The 22,626-nt window shown below is 33.8% G+C and overlaps 1 protein-coding gene across 7 annotated transcripts in view; it reads right to left on the minus strand.

Annotated features, from left to right (window-relative positions):
- Positions 1–20,762, minus strand: part of LOC142342810 (sodium/potassium/calcium exchanger 5-like) — a 108,611-nt gene extending 87,849 nt beyond the window's left edge. For 2 of the 7 annotated variants that reach the window (XM_075394396.1, XM_075394392.1), the window contains exon 1: positions 6,372–6,820. The gene's annotated coding sequence lies outside the window, so the exon portion shown is untranslated. Of the gene's footprint in view, positions 1–6,371; positions 6,822–19,965 lie in introns of those variants that run through there. The other 5 variants (XM_075394398.1, XM_075394393.1, XM_075394397.1 and 2 more) reach the window with 5 other exon arrangements.
- Between the last annotated feature and the right edge of the window lie 1,864 nt (positions 20,763–22,626).

The following is a 22,626-nucleotide window of genomic DNA, read 5'->3' on the forward strand; positions in this document are numbered from 1 at the left end:
GACCCAGGTTAATGCGAGAGGAAAAAGCATTAAAAATGTCAACCGGAGCTGTTCTGACATTAAAGCAACCCCGCCCCCTGCAACCCAGCCCCATTTTCCCTCCCCGCTTTTTATGTCAGAGACTGCATAAGCAATCAATGAACTATATTGCCTCTTAATAACCACCCATTTGATATTCTGGAGAAATTTGATACTTTCTTCTCTTCTTAGAAATCGCATTCGTCAAATACTTATCGAATTAAAAACCGTTTGCTTGTGAGGCCCAATATCTAATTCTTGCTGGTCAACGTGGGAAAACGGAGAACAGATTCAGAAACTATAGAGAGCTTATTAGAGCATGTTACGCAATGATAGTCATTTTACTTAAAAAAAACTCAACATGTAGATGAAATTAGATCTCAGTGTGGCCTGTGACTCGGATTCTTTCATATAAGTCGAAGAAACTCCAACAATGATCAGCTTTACTCTTTCATGAAAAAATTGGTTCACTCGCCAGTATAATTGTGTGACAAAACAAGTCATCAAACTTCTGCATAAAAATTAATGAAACTATAATCGACGATAAAAAGGAAGCAAAAAATTTTCAAATTTTCATTGTTTCCAAAACCTAAAGTTGAGACTATTTTCAGCCAGATTAATTGATAAGAGTATTCTCTGTTAAGAACGGAAAAAGAACTTACAATAACAACTGTGCCAAACCAATTAAACTTATAAATAGACAATGGAAAAGTTTTTCTAACAGTTTTTTGTCAGACTGAGTTTTTGATTAGAACAAGAAAGATCGGTAACGTGCGTTTGCAAATAATGTTCTGACCCCCCCCCCCCCCCCCCCCCGGCATCCACATTCTCGATTCAATTACCAACCGAAAGAAGCAGAGATATAGAAAACTTTTTAATGTAAAACCGGATTCTCAGTGATAATTGATGGATTCTCAAATAGAGACCCACTTGTATACTAGTGAGGTCAAATATCTCTATTTCACTAGAATGGGAGAACAATTGAACTCAAGGAAACATTGTTGAAAAAAATGAAATCAAAAGAAATACAATTTCTCAAGCAGAAAAAAATTACTGGTATAAAGTAAAAGCCTAATTTTGTCAATTAACAAAAAATGAAAGTTTGAATTCAAGTTCAGACATATTCGAATCAATGTCCAAACACTAATTTTTTTCGAGCAACATCAGCTTAATTATATCCAGTTTGGGTGAGCTCTTTAATTTCTAAGAAACGTTGGTGTTTATTTGTAGAGTTGATGCATGAACGCAGAAACCAATTTAAAAAATGCGATAAAAAGAAACAGCTCGAAAAATTATCGAACAATTGAACTCAACTCCAATAAACAGCAGTAAAATTTGACCTCATGCAGGCAAAATCAGTCGATGCATCGATCGCAAAATCAATCCAGAAAGACTATAAAATAGGAATTCTAAAAAAAAGACAGGTATCGAAATGCAACACAAGAAAGCGATTAAGAACGATTTGAGTAACAACATTTTTATAATGAAAAACATTTTTGTGTTTTGACAGTTACCAATGCATGTGACCTTACACAAACAATACAAAAAGAGAAAAGGTGGAAAAATAAGTCCATTTTTTAATCATCTATTCGTCTTAAATCTAGTTTCGTTAAAATTGCCAAAGTCAATCAAAACCTAATTAATAATTGAGAGGCGAAACGAAAAGCACATAACGATTTATGTATATTTTGCTAGACAGTAGATGGGAACTATCATAAATAAGACTAATAATACTAATAATAATAGTAATAATAATATTAATAATAATAATAATAATAATAATAATAATAATAATAATAATAATAATAATAATAATAATAATAATAACAATAATAATAATAATAATAATAATAATAATAATAATAATAATAATACTAATAACAATAATAATAACATTAATAATAATAATAATAATAATAATAATAATAATAATAATAATAATAATAATAATAATAAAAATAATAATAATAATAATAATAATAATAATAACAACAATAATAATAATAATAATAATAATAATAATAATAATAATAATAGTAATAATTATAATAATAATAATAATAATAATAATAATAATAATAATAATAATAATAATAATAATAATAATAATAATAATAATATTAATAATAAAAATAATAATAATATTAAATTGTTTTCGGAACAGACACTTTTATATTTTTACACTTTATGTATACACACATACTGAACCGAGAGAACACCAAAAGGTAGTGTTGCCTCGTCATGTGGTGCCTCATGAAGCAGAAAATTTGGCGGTTTGATTTATTTCAATCATTTGGTTCGGAAAAACATGAAGAGGAAAAAAACTCAGTAGAAACCTTCTAGCAAATCAGCACTGCCTAATATAAAGTTATCACGAAACCGATGAGCAAAATCTTTACAACCCTTATAGACAGTTTTACTATTTCTTCAATGAAACGAGGTTGAATTTTTTTTTGAAATTTTTACTATTTTACTAACTTACAACTTGCCAAAAGAGAGCAACAAAAAGCAATAACTGATTAAACCGCAGATATTTTACAAAGACACTTTGTATTATGTAACTACTGATGCCAAAAAACAAGACAACATAAAGAAAAACAGTTAGCTGCAAAACTAAAAACATCGATGTTTCTTGAAACCCATCGTAAGAGTCATATAAAACAAAATCGTTTAGTGGAAACCGTTCAAATTTTTGTTTATGGCTCCAATGAAAACCAATTGCACATGCCCATAATGAGATTGAAACACAAGTTCAACAAATACGCCAAAAACTTTTAAAAATCACAAACTGATTGCGTCGAAATTATCTAAAACTGTATCTATTAACTGAAACATTTCTGAAAGTTCAGTTATGCATCTTGAGACGAGTCAGCCCAATGAGACCAGCCAATGAAAAATATATTGCTGCAAGAATGACAACAAGTACAGGATGAACTTATTTTTTACGAATACGCACAGCCGTAAAAATGGAGACTTATGACACTAAACAAAAAGACAATATGAAACAAAAATTAAGTATTACTAGCCAATTTTATTAATGTATTAAAACAAATAACTCCCAAGTCTGAATTTCTATAGAGGACCATAGAGGAAACAAAAATATCAAAACACCATTACAGCACCTTTGTAAACTAGGGCAGCAGTAGAAAACGAATCAAGACACACTAGAAAATGCAAATATAGAAGTTAAATGGCCAACTGTTACATAATATCTAACAACAGAAAAAGGAGTTAGGAAAAGTTTATGCTTTACTTCTTTTCAATTGGTCGCTCAGTTTACTCTTTTGGCCAGAGTGAATTCGTTGCTCAAATTAAACTTTTTATTGACATCAGATGTAGAAAAAGGGTAGCATGTCTTAAAAAACTCTCAATGTAGTCTAAAAATTGTATTACCAGAAAACGAAATTGAGACCAAATCAACGTCTTCATCGCTTCGTGGCTATTTTCAATATATATTTGTTCAAAATGCTTATATAACGAGCAAAGTTTTCTGAAACAGAATAAAATGGCGTTTAATAGATTAAAAAATAGATAGAAAATTTAAAGACTCCGGCTCCACTTTGGACTCCCAAAAAGCTGTCAATGTAGTTTATGAAGATATCCTGAGTGGGTTTCAGAACAGTGTTCTAGAAATGTATTCGCAGTTAAGTCCAAAGTATTTAGCCAAAAAATTTTAAAAGACCAAGACAATGAGGCAAAGTTTCAAACCAATGTATTGCGCAGCTTCTTCTGAATTAATACATTACAAATAAAACGTTCTGGGTAAAATTTCGTTCAATTTATATTAAATAAACCAGACAAAATTTGGTCAAGGATTTTTAAAAAAAAGAAAACAAACATCGTGAAAATCAGCCAACTTTCACATTAACTTAAATCTTAATAATTCGACCAGAAAAAGAAATTTGGCAAAAATAGGCTCGCAAGGTAGTCTTGAAAAAAGATATGGAAATATTTTCAAGTTTAATTAAGGCCCATCAAAAGGATTTCAAACCGAAACACTGCAACACCTATTAACTGCTTTTTTGTTATAACATTTATTTGATGTTTTTTTGGTCGAAATTCTAATTTGAACCGTGATTACCTTAGTTCTGAGTTATTTTTAAATAAGATGTTTTTGTATTGCTTTATTGAAAAGGCAGGGCAAAATTAAAACAGGAATGTCAAAAATTATCTGGAAGAAGTCGACCTCTATTGTCATAGACATTAGCAAAGAACATTGTTTTTTCTCGAAGTAATACAATTTAGAAAAATTAGCTGCAATATGCAACTGAAAGTAACAACTAGCTAGAACAAGTTGTTTGCTGTTATCTTAACCCAAACAAGCAGCAAAAGATTCAATTTCTCTTTAAAAAGAGTTTAAAAGATCGTGGTTGAACCATACACTGCTCAATCGGGTTGAGTCAAAACATTTTTAGAAGACTTAAATTTTTGCAAAATTTGATGGTCTTAACAAAATTAATCAAATAGTGTTTCTTCTAAAACAAAAATCTCCCAAGACTGATATTTTATAGGTGACCATAGGGGAAAAAATCAAAACACCATTAGAGTACCTTTGCAAACTAGGGTAGGGTTCAAAAACAAATCAAAACAAACTGAAAAAGAAAAATTTAGAAGTTAAATGGCCTACTGTTACATATTATCTAACAACAGAAGAAAGAGTTAGAAAAAGTTTATGCTTTACTTCTTTTTACTTGGTCGGTCAACTTACAATTTTAGCCAGATTCATAGATCAATATAAACTATTGGCATCAGGCGTAGAAACAGGTGAGCATGTCTTAAGAACTCCTACACTAAAATCTAAAGCATGTCTTTTACTAAAGTCTAAAAAATTGTATTTGAACAAAACAACATTGAGACCAATATTAGCCTCTCCATCGCGTCGTTGCTATTTTCAACATATGGTTGCTCAAAAGGTGTACATAACGGGTAGAATTTTCAGAAACAAAACAAAATTGTGTTAAATAGATTTAAAAATAGATCGAAACTTTAAAAACTCCGGCTCCATTTTGGACTCCCAAAAGGCTGTCGATGTAGTTTATGGAGATAGTCTGATTGGGTATTAGAAGTGTTCTAGAATTGTATTCGCAGTTAAGTCCAGAGTATTTAGTTTTGGCCAGCCAAAATGTTTTAAAAAACCAAGAGAATGAGGCAAAGTTTCAAACCAATTTATTGCGCAGCTTCTGGTGAATTAAAACATTACAAATATAACGTTCTGGTTAACAGTTTGTTCAACTTTTTAAAATAAACCAGACAAAATTTGATTCTGAAAACCAGCCAATTTTCTCATTACCTTACGTCTCATTAGTTCGACGAGAAAATGAAATTTGGGAAAAATAGGCTCGCAAAGTAGTCTTGGAAAAAATAATATGGATATCCTTTCTGTATTAATTAAAATTCGTCAAAAAAGAAATCAAACCTAAACACTGAAAAATATATTGACTGCTTTAGCCTCATAACGTTTATTTGTTGTTTTTCTAGCCCGAAATACTGCCTTAAAATCATGTTTACCGTAGTTTTTAGTTTTTTTAAAAGAAGAAGTTTTTGGATTCCATTATTGAGAAAGGAGTGCAAAATTAACACAGGATTGTCAAAAATTATCTTGATAAACTAAAATCACGGCAAAGAAAGCAAGCATTAGAAGCTTAAACAGTCAATGGCGACACTCCCACATTTTTTTCATAAGACAAGTTTTAAATCTGTGAGGATTATATAAAGCTATGTAAACCTTAAAAATGTAAAAACGTCGGCGATACTAGCATGAGACATAGTGTTCTTTCTATTTTTGCTAAAAATTTGTACATTACAGTGATAATGAAATCTCTAATCTTGGGAGATTAAGGAATATTGGGTCGAGCAAAAGTCCAGCAGTTCATTAAATATTTTCAATGGCATTTTGGGTCGCGCGCAATTTTCCATTGCATTTTTCGGTCGAGCATGGTCTGAGTAGAGGTCAGAACCTGGGATGGAATGCGCTTCAACTCATTCCTTGAGAGGCCTTGCCTCTACCAGATCTTTCTATAAATAAAGCGAGATTAAGATCATCATTTTTACGCCAAGTAAAAAAAATAATCGCGAATGTGGAAATAATAAAACAACAATAACGATCATCTAGACCGTCTCCGCTTCAAAATTAAAAACGCTCTAAAAATTTCAAACAGTGTGAACAATTTGGTTTTTAGACATGTAAAGAAAAAAATAATTTTGATTGCCAAAGCAAGTAATAAAACTGTAGAAATGGGGCTATAATAGCAGGAATAAAAATGACTAACTTGAGACATAAAGATAAGAGAGTGGCCTTTAAAAAGTAAATGGAGGCCGAGGGCGGGTGAAAAAGAGACAGAATGCAGACTTACTTTATTAGCAGACTGAGGTCGCTCAACAAGCGCGTCACAGTTAATCAGTAACCCCCTCACCGTAGTAGTGGGGGCAGCAGTGGTAGGAGTTATAACTAGTAGTTATAACAAACACACACACACACACACACACACACACACCACTCTACCGGATTCACAGTTGTTGCCTTGCTCTTCTCTCTCTGGTGTGTGTCCGTCTTTGTATGGTTCTACCCCTATTTCATACCAGTGGTAATAGTGAGTATTTGTATATATGTGAGCAGTGGATATTTTGCTAGTTTGTGCACACACGTGCGGGAGGGGGAATAATGGTTGGCCGTGTGATTTTGGGCAAATATCGCGTCGGGTAACAACAAGGACAAAGCAACTTATAATTCTATTCTCCTTACTCGCTCCTTTTCTCTCAAATTCTCTCCTGTTATAACCAAATTCGCCCCTGTTATAACCAAATTCTCCCCCCTAATATAACCAAATTCTCGATTTTCAGCCAACTAGACTGAGGGCTAGCTGCTCCTTTATTACGGGCAAAATAGGAAAGAAAAATGAAGAAAGGCAAGAATTATGAAGAAAAGGTAAGAAAAAGGAGCTGAAGAGAGAACAGAGGGAGTTACTGATAGTAGAAAGTATAGAAAAGTAGTGGATAATACCAATTATAACAGGACCTAAACAGGAAGATTGTTGCTGTTGAGTTTAGTCCAAGGAAGCTTATATGGTTCTGACTCCACGTGATTTTAAATGTCTAATTGGAGCATCAGTTTTTCTTTATTCAAGTTTTTATGTAATAACGTGAAACAATAAAAAGGCTATTTTACTTGATTTGGGCTTCAAAAGTTTTTGGTTCGGAGATTTTTGTTCTGTAGAATAAATTCACATACGCAACTCTAGTTGGTAACTCACTTTGATTGATTTTTTAAGCCGGATAGCTGAAGAATTATGAATTTTGCTCTTTTATTTCGGGTAAGAGAGCGTTCGGTCGAATGATTCAGAGACGACGTGTGAAGGCTTCTTCAGTAGTGGTATAAGAAAAGGAGCATATGGTGACTGTGTCTGTTTTTTGTTTTCACATTCCCAGTTACTTTTCCCCCGTTTGATTTGATTCAGTTTGTCCCTTGAAGCAGTATGCTAATGGAAATAGCAAGTTCACCAGAAATCTCCAATTTAAACAACACGCCAACATTATGCAACGTACAACACGCATACCTCATTATACAACGTACTCTTCCTGTTAAGTTAATCGAAAAACCGGTCAACCCTCTACAAAAAATGTCTCCTAATTTTCAATCCAAAAAGTTTGACTTCAAACTGATCGTTCTCAAATTAGAGACAAAAATTACTTAGACATTGAAATTTATTAGAACAAGACGCTCTAGAAGGAAAATTTTCGAGCAATAGAAAATAGAGAAAAAAACTTGAAACGATTGAATTAGGCCAATCGGCTAAGTGAGGCGCTAGACAGACTTGATGGGGTGCGGGGTATAAAAGAAGTGTATAGCCTCAAGCTACCAAACTCCATAAAACACAATTTCTGTCAAAATATCCCAACATGTAATTTCATTCTAGTGCCACAATCGCTATAAAAGCAACCAATTGACCGAAAAATCAACCCTAACCAAATTGCTATATTCAAATGCGTGCTGTTGAAAGCAACCTCGAAAAAGTGTGAATTGCGAGACTGCCATTAGAATGTAGCACTCGTGAAATATTATTTCGGCAATTCGGAGCAGTTGCTGAATGGTTACAAAGGGAGATTACGAAATTATGGCCAAGCTATGTAGAAGGGGCGAAAGTCTTTTATTCCTGGAGAATTTGAACCTTTTCCCTAACCGAATTATAATTATAGTGGGAAATTCTAATGGTCCTCTTGATTACAAATATAGCAACACATAAAGTGAACGACAGAGGGACTTGTGCATTGTCAGAAAGCACTGCTCTTTCCTTGTGTGTGTGTGTACCCTGCATGTTTTATCTATCACTCAATGGGCACAATTATCTCTCCCTCTCACTCACTCTGAATTATGCAGGAAGTGAAAGCAAAACGTGCAAAGACAGTTCAACATTATTGGAACAAGGAATGGCGGTGGTGTTGGTGGTGGGGGTGTTTGTTCAATGTGTACTCATAGATTCTTATCACCCAAAAGTTTTATCACGAATCTCTCCAGTTAAAAAATTTATGAACCGAGCAATGCCAAACAAGTAATTCCGTGCTCACAACACCTGAAATCTTTGTATAATTTTTCAATGCAGATTAAAAATATTTAAATTAACCACTTAATGAAGAAAATGGGGTTAATTCTGTCGCTGGATCATATATATAGTTCACAAACTCAGGGATTGTAATTAGTTTTTTCATAATTCCATTGATGGACAATATTTAATCAATGAAAAACATTTATTGACAACGAAATGGAAAAAAATCGTTTTTCGCATCTAAACCTGGCATTTATCAATTCTCTTATCAATTGGGAGTACTGTGGCTTGAAATGAATATCGTTGGTGCAGAGAAAAATTGTGATTTTTTGGGACGGAAGCCGATTTTGTTTTCTCTTTTTTGAGGGGAGGGGGGGGGGGGGGGTGGAGTAGGAAAAGCAAACAGTTAGTTGAAAGGAAACAAATTCTGCGTTAAAAGGCTCGGAGGTACAGAAGACAATATCGAAAACAATCAAAACAAGGAAAAGTGCAGAAAAATGTTCAAGTAAAAAGGTAAAAAAACCTGAACCAGAGAAACTACCTAAACTTCAGGTGTCTTCTTGAGATAGCTTTCAGGAAAATTCAGATAAAACTTTAGCTAGTGACGCCTGAGTTTCGCAGTTAATTTCAAGTATCGTCACGTGTAGATCACTTGGGATCAACTTGCCTGACGATTCAGATAAATTCGGGTGCTTTTTCAGGTAAATTTTTCATAAATAGTATTTAGAGCGATGCTTCATACGAATAAGGTTGGTATTTTATGATTGGTTTTCGCAAATTTTTGGATGCTCATTTTATGTATATATTGATCTATTGCATCTCTTTGTTGTATTCATAAAATAGGTTTCTTTGAATTTTCTATAGGAGTGTTACATTGATAGCCAAATGTTACATTGATAGCCAAAATTTTTGAAAACTTTCTTCTTTATGTCTTTTTTTCCTGATTTTTTAAAAGACCATGTCAAAAATTTTTGGTCCGAGAAGTTGTGCATCTGCTTGTATAAAATTAAAGTGTACCTGAGAAATGAAGGGAATTGCAACTGCATACAAAATATTAATTAATTTATAAACAAATGAACAAAATTTCATGAAAGTGTCGTGGTAATTTATGAAAAATATTGAAAGTCCAAGAAAAAGGTTTCAATAAGTTTTTAAGCGTTTTTCATAACTTTCTCGAGGTTAACTGTTTTTCTAAAAGCTAAAAAGAGAGACTATTTTCTTCAAAACAAACATTACAAAATTTTTTCCTAGAAATGGTTGGTTAGAACTTTGTCATTATACACGTCAGGCCCAGCTAATTTTGGCAATTCATCCTTTTTATTTGGGAGGCTCGGTAATGGGCGTTCATAAATAGTTTTGCGGCCTGGCTCATCAAATTTTTTTTTTACTATAGTCCACCGAATGAGCAGATAGGAAAACTTGCTATTATACGCCTACTATTCCAAAACAATAGATATCTGAATTAGAAAAACATTGTTATAAACAAGAACTTACAGAAAAAATCAAAATTTCCAATCCCTTGCAGTTTTCAGGTACGATGAGATCTGACATTAGCAAGAGTACTAGACCAAAGAAACAACAAAATAATTGAAAAAAAAAATTATTTATGTCAAAACTCAATAACTATCTTCAAAAACAGAAATTTACCAAATATATTTAAATATAACTCTTAAAGAAGTCAATTTTGTTCGTCTTCGATTAAGTTAAGTCGCAAGACTACAAAACTACAACAACTACACACAATCAACAAAAAATCAGTATTGAAGCCAATATAGCCATTAGCTATTAAATTATTACTATTTAATTTATTTGTTAGTTGAGGTATTATGTGCTCTTTTCCCAGATAACTGAAAACTGAATTGTTATATGTCTTCACTGGCGTCTCATTTCAAAATCGATGGGATTTTTATGAAAGGGACTATTTGAAAAGACAAAAAATACTGAACAAAAAATTCTTTTTGGAAAAGAAGCTTAGTGTGCATGTTATAAAGCCATTAGTTAAAACATATAAACAATATGGAGAATATTGTCTTCTTCTAAAGATTATCAATAAAATCTCTCAGCAAAGAGGCAAGTTGTCAAACTAACATAAAGAAGAGCAGAAATCACAAACTTGAAAAATAAATTGATAATTTTGAGAATAATTAATCTCAAGGACATTAAAACATTCATGTTAATTGAATGCTTTTAATAGGCTCATCAATGCCTCTTACGGTCGCAGTTGAGACCTGGCATTAATCAGAATACGTCATAAGACTATGAGAAGTGCGGCAAAAACAGAAAAAAATGAAAACTCAATAATAATTTGTGAGAAAACAATTTCTAAGAGATTAAAACGAAGACATAATCACTGAAAACAGTGAAGTTGCTAATAAGTCTCCCTTTAATTTTATTGCATTCTTTCAATTTCGTAATAGTGTGACAAGACACCTCAAATCTAAGCGAATACCGAAAAAACGCAAAAAAATTAGAGAAATTATTGCATCATCAAAGTCAATAGTTAAAAGAGCAGCTATGCAGATTAACTTCGATTCAGTCAAACTAGTATAGGAGCTGCCATTAAGGAGACTTAGCTAAAAATGAGAGAAAATTGATTGAAAAAAAATATGGTCACAAATTCGATTTTTCTAAAAACAAATATAATAAAAGTGATCAAAGCCATTAGTAAACAAATGAAAACATTAGATAGATTAACAGATACCGCTTTCTAGATAGCGAGATGAATGAAATTAAAAACTAGTTGACCAAAACATCCTCTAAAAAATAGAAAAAGCCCGGGCTGTTCTCTGAAGAGTTAAATTGCGTTCATTGGTTGTCGTTTAAACAAATTTTGATCCGTCAATTATGGAAACTTTCTCTAGAAAGAGGATGGGACCTGATATTAAAGGGTCTGAGGTTCAAGGTGACAAATAGGAAACAAACGCGTTGAATCCAAGCTATAATACCATTAGTTTTCGTTCGATAGTAGTAAATACGTTCTCTTGTACATGAATTGGAGCCAAGGCGACCTGTAAATAATCAGGAAAGAACTTTGCGAGCACAAAGAAAAACAATTCCAGGCAAAAACCAGAAAATCAATGTTAAATTGCGAGAACAAAGTGTCGAAGCCATTGAAAGCTTAAATTCGATTGCATAAATGGGAGAATTCGGGGTTTTTCACCAAAATATCCCCATCATGTGAATACGCTGATTGTGCAAACGCGTGAGCAAGCTAGTTCTGGTCTTTACAGAAACTGTTTCTATCGCTTTCAATATGGTATAGATTTATAAGCTGTATAGCTGTCACTGTGACTGTTTTTTGCAAAGTTAAATAGGGAAATTTGAAAAAAAACATATTTTTTTGTTTTCCCAAATCAGTTTTGAAATGCAGAAGACAGACTTATTTAGTTAAGCAGTCAATAGATTGGTAAAAATTCCAATTCAATTAAAAGTTAATTTTCGCAGCTTGCAAAACCTTTTTAAAAAGAACGAATTTATTATTATAGTGAGGAAGGTTATAAAAAGTTGTCAAATTTTTTGAATGAAATTTCATTACTTTAAGATAACGTTTTGTACCAGAATTTAAATTTTGAACAGATCTTGTTGATAATAGTTTCCTGAAACACACTTGAACACATCTAACTAAACAAGGCTTTTAAGTTCAAGTGAAAGGTAATGCTTCAAGGCGAACTGGTAAAGCTTGACTGGAACGAAAAATGTACGAATATTGCAGAAAAAACCATTCGTCTTGCATTGATAGACTTACTTACTCTTTATCCTTTCATTTAGCCATTGCGCATTTGGCGGATCATATAGCGATGTCGGGGAACCATTACACAAACTCGTCGTAAACTCTCGAATGTGGGTGTTATTCTAAACTTGGGTGCAATATCATGTACTTTCTTATACGTTCAACAGGTAGGGCTGCTTGTAAACCAATATCGAGCGCATTTATTGCGCAATTAACAACCGGATCTATGAGGTTCTCTATCGACCTTCGAAAACTTTGTTCCAGGCTCCGCAGAAGTCATTTTAGACCATGATATGGTTTCTCTATATGAAATAGGGTTCGCTTTTTGCTTTACAACGTCAAATAGCAATCAGCAATCGGCAAATAGCAACCAATCAGTTAGATATAAATCAATGTTTTGTTCAATTTTTGTTTATTGTTTTGTTTCCGTGACTTGTCGTTAGTTCCGAAGATGCATTTAATAACTGTTGCTTTTTATTTTAATTCATGAAAAAATACATAAGCATTTTTTATAAGTGTCTATTTTACTGTCGTCGCATTATAGACTCATTTATGCTATCAGACGTTGTTTATGACCTCATAAGCTGCGTTGATTGACAATTTGTGTTTTTGAAGATGCGATGTTTGGTGAAGTGTGAAGAAAGTAAATCTTCACATCAATTGGATTTAATCTTTGTGTGGGGTGAACAGACAAAACAGTCCCAGACAAAACAGTCCCGGACAAAACAGTCCCAAATAGCAAAATATTCCCAGACAAAACAGTCCCAGACAAAATAGTCCCAAGAAACCAGACAAAACAGTCCCAGACAAAATAGTCCCAAGGCCATTATTATAGCTCTCACACGTATGATTTAACAAGCGGATAATTTAATCCCATGTTCGGTTGTGATAGTTTCATATCAAGTCCCACGGGCCGCTGAGGCATGGTCATGGCCATTAAGTATGTTAAAACATACGGGTAATAGCGACTGCTAATTTGTTGTCGGATTATTGAACGAACATTTCAAAGTACATTGGGTATAATGGCATTAGGTACATTTTATTTGGGACTATTTTGTCTGGGACTGTTTTGTCTGGTTTCTTGGGACTATTTTGTCTGGGACTGTTTTGTCTGGGAATATTTTGCAATTTGGGACTGTTTTGTCTGGGACTGTTTTGTCTGGGACTGTTTTGTCCGGACACGTTGTGTGGAGCTCAAATAAAACAGCAAAATACCCATTTCATCAGAGACTCAAATGTGCGTCAAAGTAAACATGAGTGGATAAACTTATCTGCTTTTTCTCAATTTTTATTTCAATAAATTGTTGGATACTAGACTAAGTCGGAGAAGTACTAGATTAAGTGGGAAAATGGACAAATATTAGATACGAAACAGTTTATAACCTGGCAGCCCAGCGAGCTACGCCATTATGACAAGACCAACTGCCCTGAAAAACGGGAAAGTATGCTGAACACGGCCTCACAACACGATTCGTTTCTTTGGTGTATTATGTATGCATATATGATACCATTGCACATATCCTCTTAACTTTAAAACTCTTTTAGAGAATGCTTCTCTGATGTTTACGTCACTTTGAAAACTGTTTTGGTCTCCTTTTGAACTTCACATTTATACGATAGTTTTTAGCCAATTCACTTTTTTAGCTATACACCTTGATGTGAGTACTGCAAAAAAAACAGTCTATTTACTCGTTTGCAGAAAATTTTAGCTGAATCGATCTCCATCCTGCCTTAAAAAGAAACACCAAAGGTCACTACTGTATGACAAGAAAGGTAATCAAAGCTGAAAATTTTGCCTTCCATGACCAATGCTGCAATCCTCCCATTTTACTAAACATTTACGACCAAAAAAGTATATGCCCATTGTTTTGCGTTGCTGAAATGGGTATTCAAAAAAATTAAATATAAAAAAGCCGATTTTGATGACACAGCTACAGCTATTTGATCTGTAAAGCGATTTTACTATTACAAAAAACCACTTCTTGTTATTCCTTAGCTTTGTGTATTAGGTTAAGGATTTTCGCAAGCGGAATAAAAAGCGTTTTTAATAAGTAGAAAAATTAATTTCTCAAAATGAGACAATAACAAAAATGACATTTTAAAGAAAAACTGAGAGATTTTAAAGGAGTTATCTGATTATAAGATCAAGAAGGTGATTTGAAGCTCAAAATTAGCTGTATATATATATATATATATATATATATATATATATATATATAAATATATATACATATATATATATATATATATATATATATATATAATCAGTGCGGGAAAGTAAGGATACAAAACTAATCTTAGCACCATCAATTTTAGTGGGGCCCGAAGGATTACTCAATACGGTTTGCTTCAGGAAAAGTCGTAGAAATCAGTCACAAGGGACACCATAATTAGTATGCAATTACATTTTTCTAAGACTTCGTTCACATTTCCGGTGATGTGATAATCATTCAATACGTGCTGGGAAGATTTTACATCAAATAATCTCATTCCAATACTAGTTATCTTGATTCGCCATTTTGAACCGAATATTGATTCTCAGCACCATTAGTTGACGATTCATATTTATATATATATATATATATATATATATATATATGTATATATATATATGTATATATATATATATATATATATATATATATATATATATATAGTGTGACTAGAATCAAATTTGTTCTTGTCTTACTAATCTGGTAAGTTAAATTTCTTTGTAATAATTCAATTTCGGGACTATAGTTTCATCGAATTTTTCACAGACTTGAGTTAATTGCGTAGTGTTTGTTCAAATAAAAACTGTTCTGAAATTTTCCATCTTCGATACGAATGAGGGTTGTGTGAAGTTGTCGGCTGCAATTTTTTTCAGTAGGAACGTTGTGAATTGAAAAAGTCCCTTCTTCCGTTTCGTCCCATTGAAGTGAACATTTGTCTCAATGTGTTTGTTTCTCTTGTGAATGACTGGGTTTTAGCACAATTTGATACAACTCTGGTTCTCCTCGCCAATTGCTATTGGACGTATCTGTCGGATACTGAAACCTTCCAGAAGCCCATTCAGATACAATGCTTCTGCAACTGCTGCTGCTGCTACGCCCTATTATTCTGTTTTCAATGAAGAAACAGCAACTGTGGGCTGCTTTTTGACACCGCACCGGATTGTTGTGCCACGTTCGTTGAGCTTGAAGTAATAGCCCTTCGTTGATTTTCTGTTGTTCACATCACCAAAAAAGTCTGCATCACTTTCCTCTATAAATCATTTTTAGCTGCTTTTGCGTAATTAAATCTTATAGTTTTTGACCTTGAAGATATCACAGATGTCGTTTTCTTTATAGTCAGTTGTAGTTGGTAGATGAGTTTATGTGTCTGGACAGAATTTTGACTGCGGACAAGATCTCCTGCCTCATTTATTTCGCCAGATACAGAGATGATCCAGCCAAGCTTTTTAAAATCCTTCGATCCACTTCTTCATCTCTATTCTGTGCTGTCTTAATTTTCAAAAACAAATGATCTGGATTTCTCGAGAGTTTGAGTTGATCCATTTGAAACCGTTCAAGAGTTGTCTCAACGCAGCGGTCTTAATTTACAGTGACTTTGTCTTCTTCTTGTCTGATTGCTAGACCCAGATATCAGAGTATTCTCCCTCTTTATTCCAAGTAAAAGATTGCCTCAAGTGACTTATGGACATCGGAGAACACTTTCATGCTTCGCGATGCTAGTATGATGTCGTCAACCCAGATATAGATGAAGATGTGACCCTCTGTCTCTGTTCTGGCGAACAAGCAATAATTGTTCTTGCTTCAGGTGAGCCCCTGTCGCAGTAGGAAATTCATCAGCTCCCTATAAGAGCTTTTAGAAACTTGTTTCAAACCTTAAAATGACTTTGTTCAGTTGATATACTAATATTCCTCCCAATGATTTTTGTTTTACAAAGAACATTGGCCGTTTTAGATACTTTTCTTCTTCTATTGGTGACTGCAGGAACGCCCTCTTGACATCGAACTGTTGCATCACATGGCCCTGCTTGAATAGTAGTTGAAGTAAAATCCTGAATGTTTCTGACTTACAGTTATGCGCAAAAGTCTCAAAGAAGTCAAGTCCTTCTACTTGTCTGAAGCCTTTTGCTACATAGCGTGCTTTGTTCTTGTCGACTTGACCACTTGGTTCCAATTTCATTTTGTAGAACCATTTGCCTGGCATGAGATCCTTGTCTGTGGGTGGTCTCACTAGATTCCAAGTCTCGTTGCCGAGGTGTGCCTTGACCTCGTCCTTCATTGCTGGGTGCCACTGGTCCCAATTGTCACTTTGCTTGGGTTTGTAGACTAATTTGGGCTCCATATTGTACCCCTCGGTCACAGCAAGATGCGTCCTGATTTCTCCAAAAATTTTGCGGAACAGTACTCGCTTGTGTCTCTCCTCTGGGCTCTGCAGTCCTCTTGCTCCGTTGCCTCTTAAGCGAAACCAAGTGTCTCTGACTGTGATAAGTCATTTGTGTCACAGTCTTCCAGTGACTCCGAGACTCTGAGACTACCTCTTGTTGCAGTAGACTCTTGATCTAGTGATGCTTCCTCGATATCCACAGAATGTTGTCTCAGTGTCGCTTCTTGTGTGTTCACGCGCTCTGCGTCGCTTTATTGCAGTAGATGTGCCCTGTTTTTGTTTGCTGTCAATATCTTGTTTTTGCATCATTTGAGTGCCAGACACCCAGCTGCTGTGACCCCTCATCTAGTAGGTAGGGCGTCTTTGTGTTGTCAGGTATTAAAACCACATGGGGCTCCTTGATGATCACATCTCGAACTGCCACCCTTTTCTTTTGCGGGTGTTGCGTACGTACACCAGGTAAACGTTGCCGCCTCCTTCAGTGTAACCACAAACTTTCCCTCCAGTGCCTTGAGTTCAAAACAGCTGACGTCTCTGTCCATCTTCATGAAGTCAATGCAACCATAAGTATATAAATTACTATTCGAAAGCTTAGGTTTTACACATCGCATCAGCTCTGCTGGGCAATTTTCATATCCTTGTCTCAGAGTTCAGGAACGCATCGAGGTTCTCCACTGGGTAAGAGCTGCACAGTTTTCTTTGTCTGGTGTAGCCAATATTGGACCCATCGCAACTGACTCATGTTTTACTCCTTCTCTTTGTCTCTTGCATGCCCTGTCTAGGCGGCCCTTCTCACCTTATTTGCTGAAATTAGCTGTCTCTATCCTCCTGCTGTCCTTGGCACAGCTATCCTAATGTCCAGGTGTCCCACACAAAGCTGTTGCCTCCTTTGGGTCCCGCCTTGCAGTCGCGCTCCACAGCCAGCGCCACTGACTCTTAGACTGCTTCCCCTGCTTTCTTATAGCCTTGTGAGCAACTCATGTCCTCTGACGAAGAAGCTGTCCGAATCTTCAGTATCATCGAGTTGCAGTCGGTCAAGCGGTTTCATCAAAGCCACCACTGTCTGCGTCTCCGCACTTCGAAATCCCTTAGCAAAAGCTTACAAAGCTTGATCCATCGTAGCTTGAGCAGGAAAAACAGCTGTGAAAAGAAAAAGTAATACGCGCAAAAGAATCATGACTGTCAACCACAAATTATTTTCGTTTTAGAAATTAATTTTTTCACTTAGAAAATTGCTGAGCCCAAATTCTATTGGGCAATGGATTTTTGCAAGTGGAAAAAAGCGTTTTTTTTAAGTAGGAAGATTAATTTCTCAAAATGAGAGAATATGAAAAACGATATCTCACAGTGGAATTTAGCTTTACAGGAGAGATCTCATTATTGGATCAGTTCACATTTCCGTGTGATGTCATTATCATTCAATAGGTGCTGTGAAAATTTCACATCAAATAATCTCACTCAATCCATTTGAAAAAAAATGCCATTGCGTTTAAAACGTACATAAAGACATGGGGTCGTGAACTGCGACAGAAACAATTGCAAATACATGGATTTTTGAAAATCTATGAAATCTAATTTTGAAAGAAAAATTTTTGCACTGAGATATTAACTTGCCTTCAACGGTCTTCAAAATACATTTGAGTATCAACCTTATTTTGATTCTGATTGTGTTTATTTTTTCTGTTCAATTTTTCATTATTTTCTGAATTTACACTGCATTTTTGGAAGGTCATAATTTTGTTAAGATCCGATTATTTTTTTCCTTTAAACAACAGAAAACATTATTTGTACATATTCTTTTTTTTCTCTTTTTGTACATATTCTTTTTTTCTCTTTTGTTAATCTAACCTATCCAAAATTAAGTTGCAATTCAAACAGATATCAAATTTTGGTGAAAAACTTTTCAGGAGAGTATCTGATTAAAGTTAGAATGTAAATCAGTTGCAACGTCACATTCAAATTTCAATTTTATTCAGGCAACAAAAAAACAAGCTAAAAACAAGCTGGAGAACTGGACAAGCTTCAAAAATCATTGACAAGACTTTTCTTTTGCAACAGATCATTTGAAATGCGTGTTCCAAATTTTGTTCCTATCAAAACCACGTAAAAATTAAAAGTCAGATTATAAAATATTTAGTGTAAGAAAAGCAATCATTGGCATGATGGCTCATTCTTGAAGGTCCAAAGCCTTGAACAAAATAATTCTTATTTTCTCTCTTTTTTTCCGTCTGGTTTGAGACTGGTTCTTTTTTGTTTTGCCGTTTTTGCGAGCTTCAACCAAATACACAAAAACATTCAAAGCACTAAACAAAGCCCATGGGTAAACTCTTTATTTATTGTTTTGCAAATTCATTTACTTAAAATTTAATTAATATTAAAATTCCAAATTCGTATTCCAAAAAAAACAAATTGAGAATGGTCTTTTTTTCTTAAATTACAAAACTGTATGCACATCAATTGAATATCGGTGGTTCGTTATCTTCACCAAAAAATTCATAACCATTTTTTATCTTTTTAATCTTATTTCTTCATTTCTCTCTTTCTTTTTTTGACAGATTAAGAGACAGGCTTTTTAATTTTATCCCAAGAACTTTTACTATACCCAATTTAACATGCTGCATTATACTTTTGACCTCTTCCATTTTTTTGCATTAAAAATCTTAGTGACTCGGGTACTTTTTACTTCAACAAAGAAAAGTATTTCGATATATACTCAAGATTACTCAACAGTCACTGTCTAATATAACGCTGATCATGCATTGACCATGCAAAACTTTTCAGAAGAGTATCTGATTAAAAATGGAATGTAAATAAGCTGCAACGTCACAATCATATTTCAATTTTATTGAGGCAACAACGAAAACATGCTGAAAAACAAAGCTGGAGAACTGGAGAAGCTTCAAATATAAATGACAAGGATTTCTATTGCAACTTAACAATTACAATGTGTTCCAATCTTTGTTCCTTTCAAAAACCCCGTTAGACTTAAATGTTAGATTATAAAATATTTAGTGCAAAAAAAGCAATCAATGGCATGATGGCTTTTTTCTTGAAAGTCGAATCCTTGAACACAATCAATCCAAACCTTGAATCAGAGACTTTCAAGCCTTTATTTCTTCTCTTTGTTGAAGTAATCAGCTCAAGGAGACTGTATTTTTTTTAATTCAGATTACTTCTTTGACGAGGAAAGTATGCCCAGCTCTGAAATTGTTACTTTTATTTTCCTACCTACAGCTAAACTATTAGCAATTGATACAAATAAATGACTTCATTGAATCATAACAAATTAAAAATATGACTAACCCTTTTGAAATCAACCGTCGGCTGAGGGCAAAAAGAACTGCAACCAGTCGAAAAGAGTTTCTATCAAATTTTGACGCGTATTTTCGGAATAATACTCGCAGCCTTCCGACACAATCTTTCAATACTGCTCAGGTTACTCTAATTTTTCCATTCGTTAACTTTGGGTGAATTAGACTGGAAACAAACTGATGCCGGCAAAGGTAACCTTGGCAGTCTGGCACGGATATAAGTAAAATTGGCAATTTAAAAAAGCACCAGATTTTTGCCTTTATGGACAGAATGGATTAAATGAGAGAATGAATGATGTATATTAGCAATTTAGAAGGTGCCCCTTTCTGACAGAGACGTATTGTCAACGAGAGAGGTATGGACTGTGTGCAGTGGGAACATCGGACAATTTTGTAACAGGAAACAAGCTTCAATTTATAACCCACTATTCAATTGTATGTTGCCTATTTTACCATTATAAATTGATCTTTCCATTCCGTGTTATTCTGCATATCCCTGAGAAATAATTGGTGAAAAAATAGCCCTCATTGTCAATACTAAAAAATGAAGGACAGTTAATAGCGGAATATTAATATCATTTTTACTCGTTTCCGCCAGGAATATTTTCAGTTTTTCTTTTCATCGCTGCTCGAAATTTCAAAACTTTTAATTAGGAAGCAAAATAATTCATCGTGAACAAAAACGATTTGTTGTTTTTTTTTCAAATAACTGCAATTCAGTATCATAAATATTGAATAAACATTTCCCGTTCCAATATACAACATATCGATTCAATTCTATTATGTAATGAAGAATGGATTAAAATAGCATTGCTGAAAATCAATCACAAAACAGGTACCATCAAATGAGCAAACGTACAAATCTAGAGGCATTTTTTGAAAACAATACAGTGAACGAAAACTCAAAAGGAAGAAATAAGAATAGAAGCAATCCATTCTAATTCAAATCTACCGAGCACGTTTTCAGCTGAAAAAAGAAACGATAGAATGAGAAAAAAAACGAGAGGGAAAAACACCATAAAACAGCTAACAGTTATATTTATATGTATGTTTTCACTATTACTGTTTTATTACTATTTTGTTTTTCTGCTAACGTTTTGACAGAATTTATTCAGATTATAAAGAGAAATTAAGAAGGAAAAACAGGATGCTAAATTTAAATAATTCAACTCGGCCTAGCGTTCATATAATTTCTTCTTATTCACAGAAGAAAACAACCACAACACTACCTCCCCACCTCCCCTCCCCTTGAATGGAAAACAACACCCAAAAAGCATACAGAGCTATGCAATTGGTATATCGATAGAGAGTAAGTGCTATGTTCATTATACTTGTTGTTTTATTGATTGCAACAACTGTTAGTAAACAAAAAGACTGCTGTTGTTATTTATGTGAGACTGAAGTGTATCTGGGGATTAATTATAAACTCCTTTATCGCACCTTGACATTTTAACAAGCAAACGTAGACGGGGCATGTTTAATTAATCTCTTACTCCCTCAGAAAAAAAACAGCAACAACAACGAACAACATCATCAACTACCACTTGTAACAATTATTATATATAACTACTAATATTACATCAGAAATCAGACAGCGGAAGAGAAGAAGTACTAATTAGGCGTCTGAAAATTATGCTTCAAAACTATTTCTGCAAATCTGCGAGGGAGAAAAATGAAAACTTAACATCACCCGATGAAAACCATTATTTCAAACAAATTTTTGTTTACTTTAATCATCAGTTTAATTTTTTTAAAAAATATATCTTACTACGTATAATGGTATCTATTTGGATTTTAAAAATGCTTAAAAGGTGATACAGAAAATGGAGACTAGTTAATAGATTAATGTCATACAAGTGAATTGTATATGTCATAATAGTGATGTGTATTTGCGATGCAAATATGTGAAGTCAGAATTTTTATATTGGATTTGAAAAGCCAATCCACCATCAAATGACAATAGCTCAATTGCCTAGCACATTTTTGCCTCTCTGATATCTCGAATTGCCTCTCTGATTGCACGAATTATTGTGAAGACGGAAAATAGAAAGAGTGATTAATTGTGAAAAATTAGGGTTGGAATCATTACAGAAGTGGAGGTAATAGGTGAACTTAGATCGTATACAATCTGAACTGAGAAAAATACAAAAGCGGGGCGAAAGTGAGGATAAGATTTTTTACATGTGTTCAAATATCAGATTCTCTCTTCAACAAGAAATGACTTTATGTAATACATTAACAGTGTCTTAAGTGAATAAAAATATGGATAGCAAATCATTAACAATACTTGCTGGATATCATAATAAAACAATATTTTTACTGGTTTTAAAAACTACTGAAATTAATTTATGAAATATTGTTGCTAATCAAATACAGACAAATTTAAATGTTGGTATTGTCGTTCAGTTTCGTATTTCGATTTTCATCAGATCCCTCCTCTCTCTCAAACATGTAATTAGTTTATGTGTAGTTTGGATCAGTAATGTGTCTGATGCTTGGATCAAGTGGTGAAACAGATCCAACTGTAAAGTGAGATATTGGAAATGGAATCCTGTTTGGTTTTTTAATTGGAGAATGAATTTTCAATTCAGCAGTTTCTGTGGATTTGATTTAATCGTCCTTGTTTGTTAATAGTAGATCAATCGAACTTTGT

Source organism: Convolutriloba macropyga, chromosome 7 (assembly GCF_964194025.1).
Source record: "Convolutriloba macropyga chromosome 7, txConMacr16.3, whole genome shotgun sequence".
Lineage (NCBI taxonomy): Eukaryota > Metazoa > Xenacoelomorpha > Acoela > Convolutidae > Convolutriloba > Convolutriloba macropyga.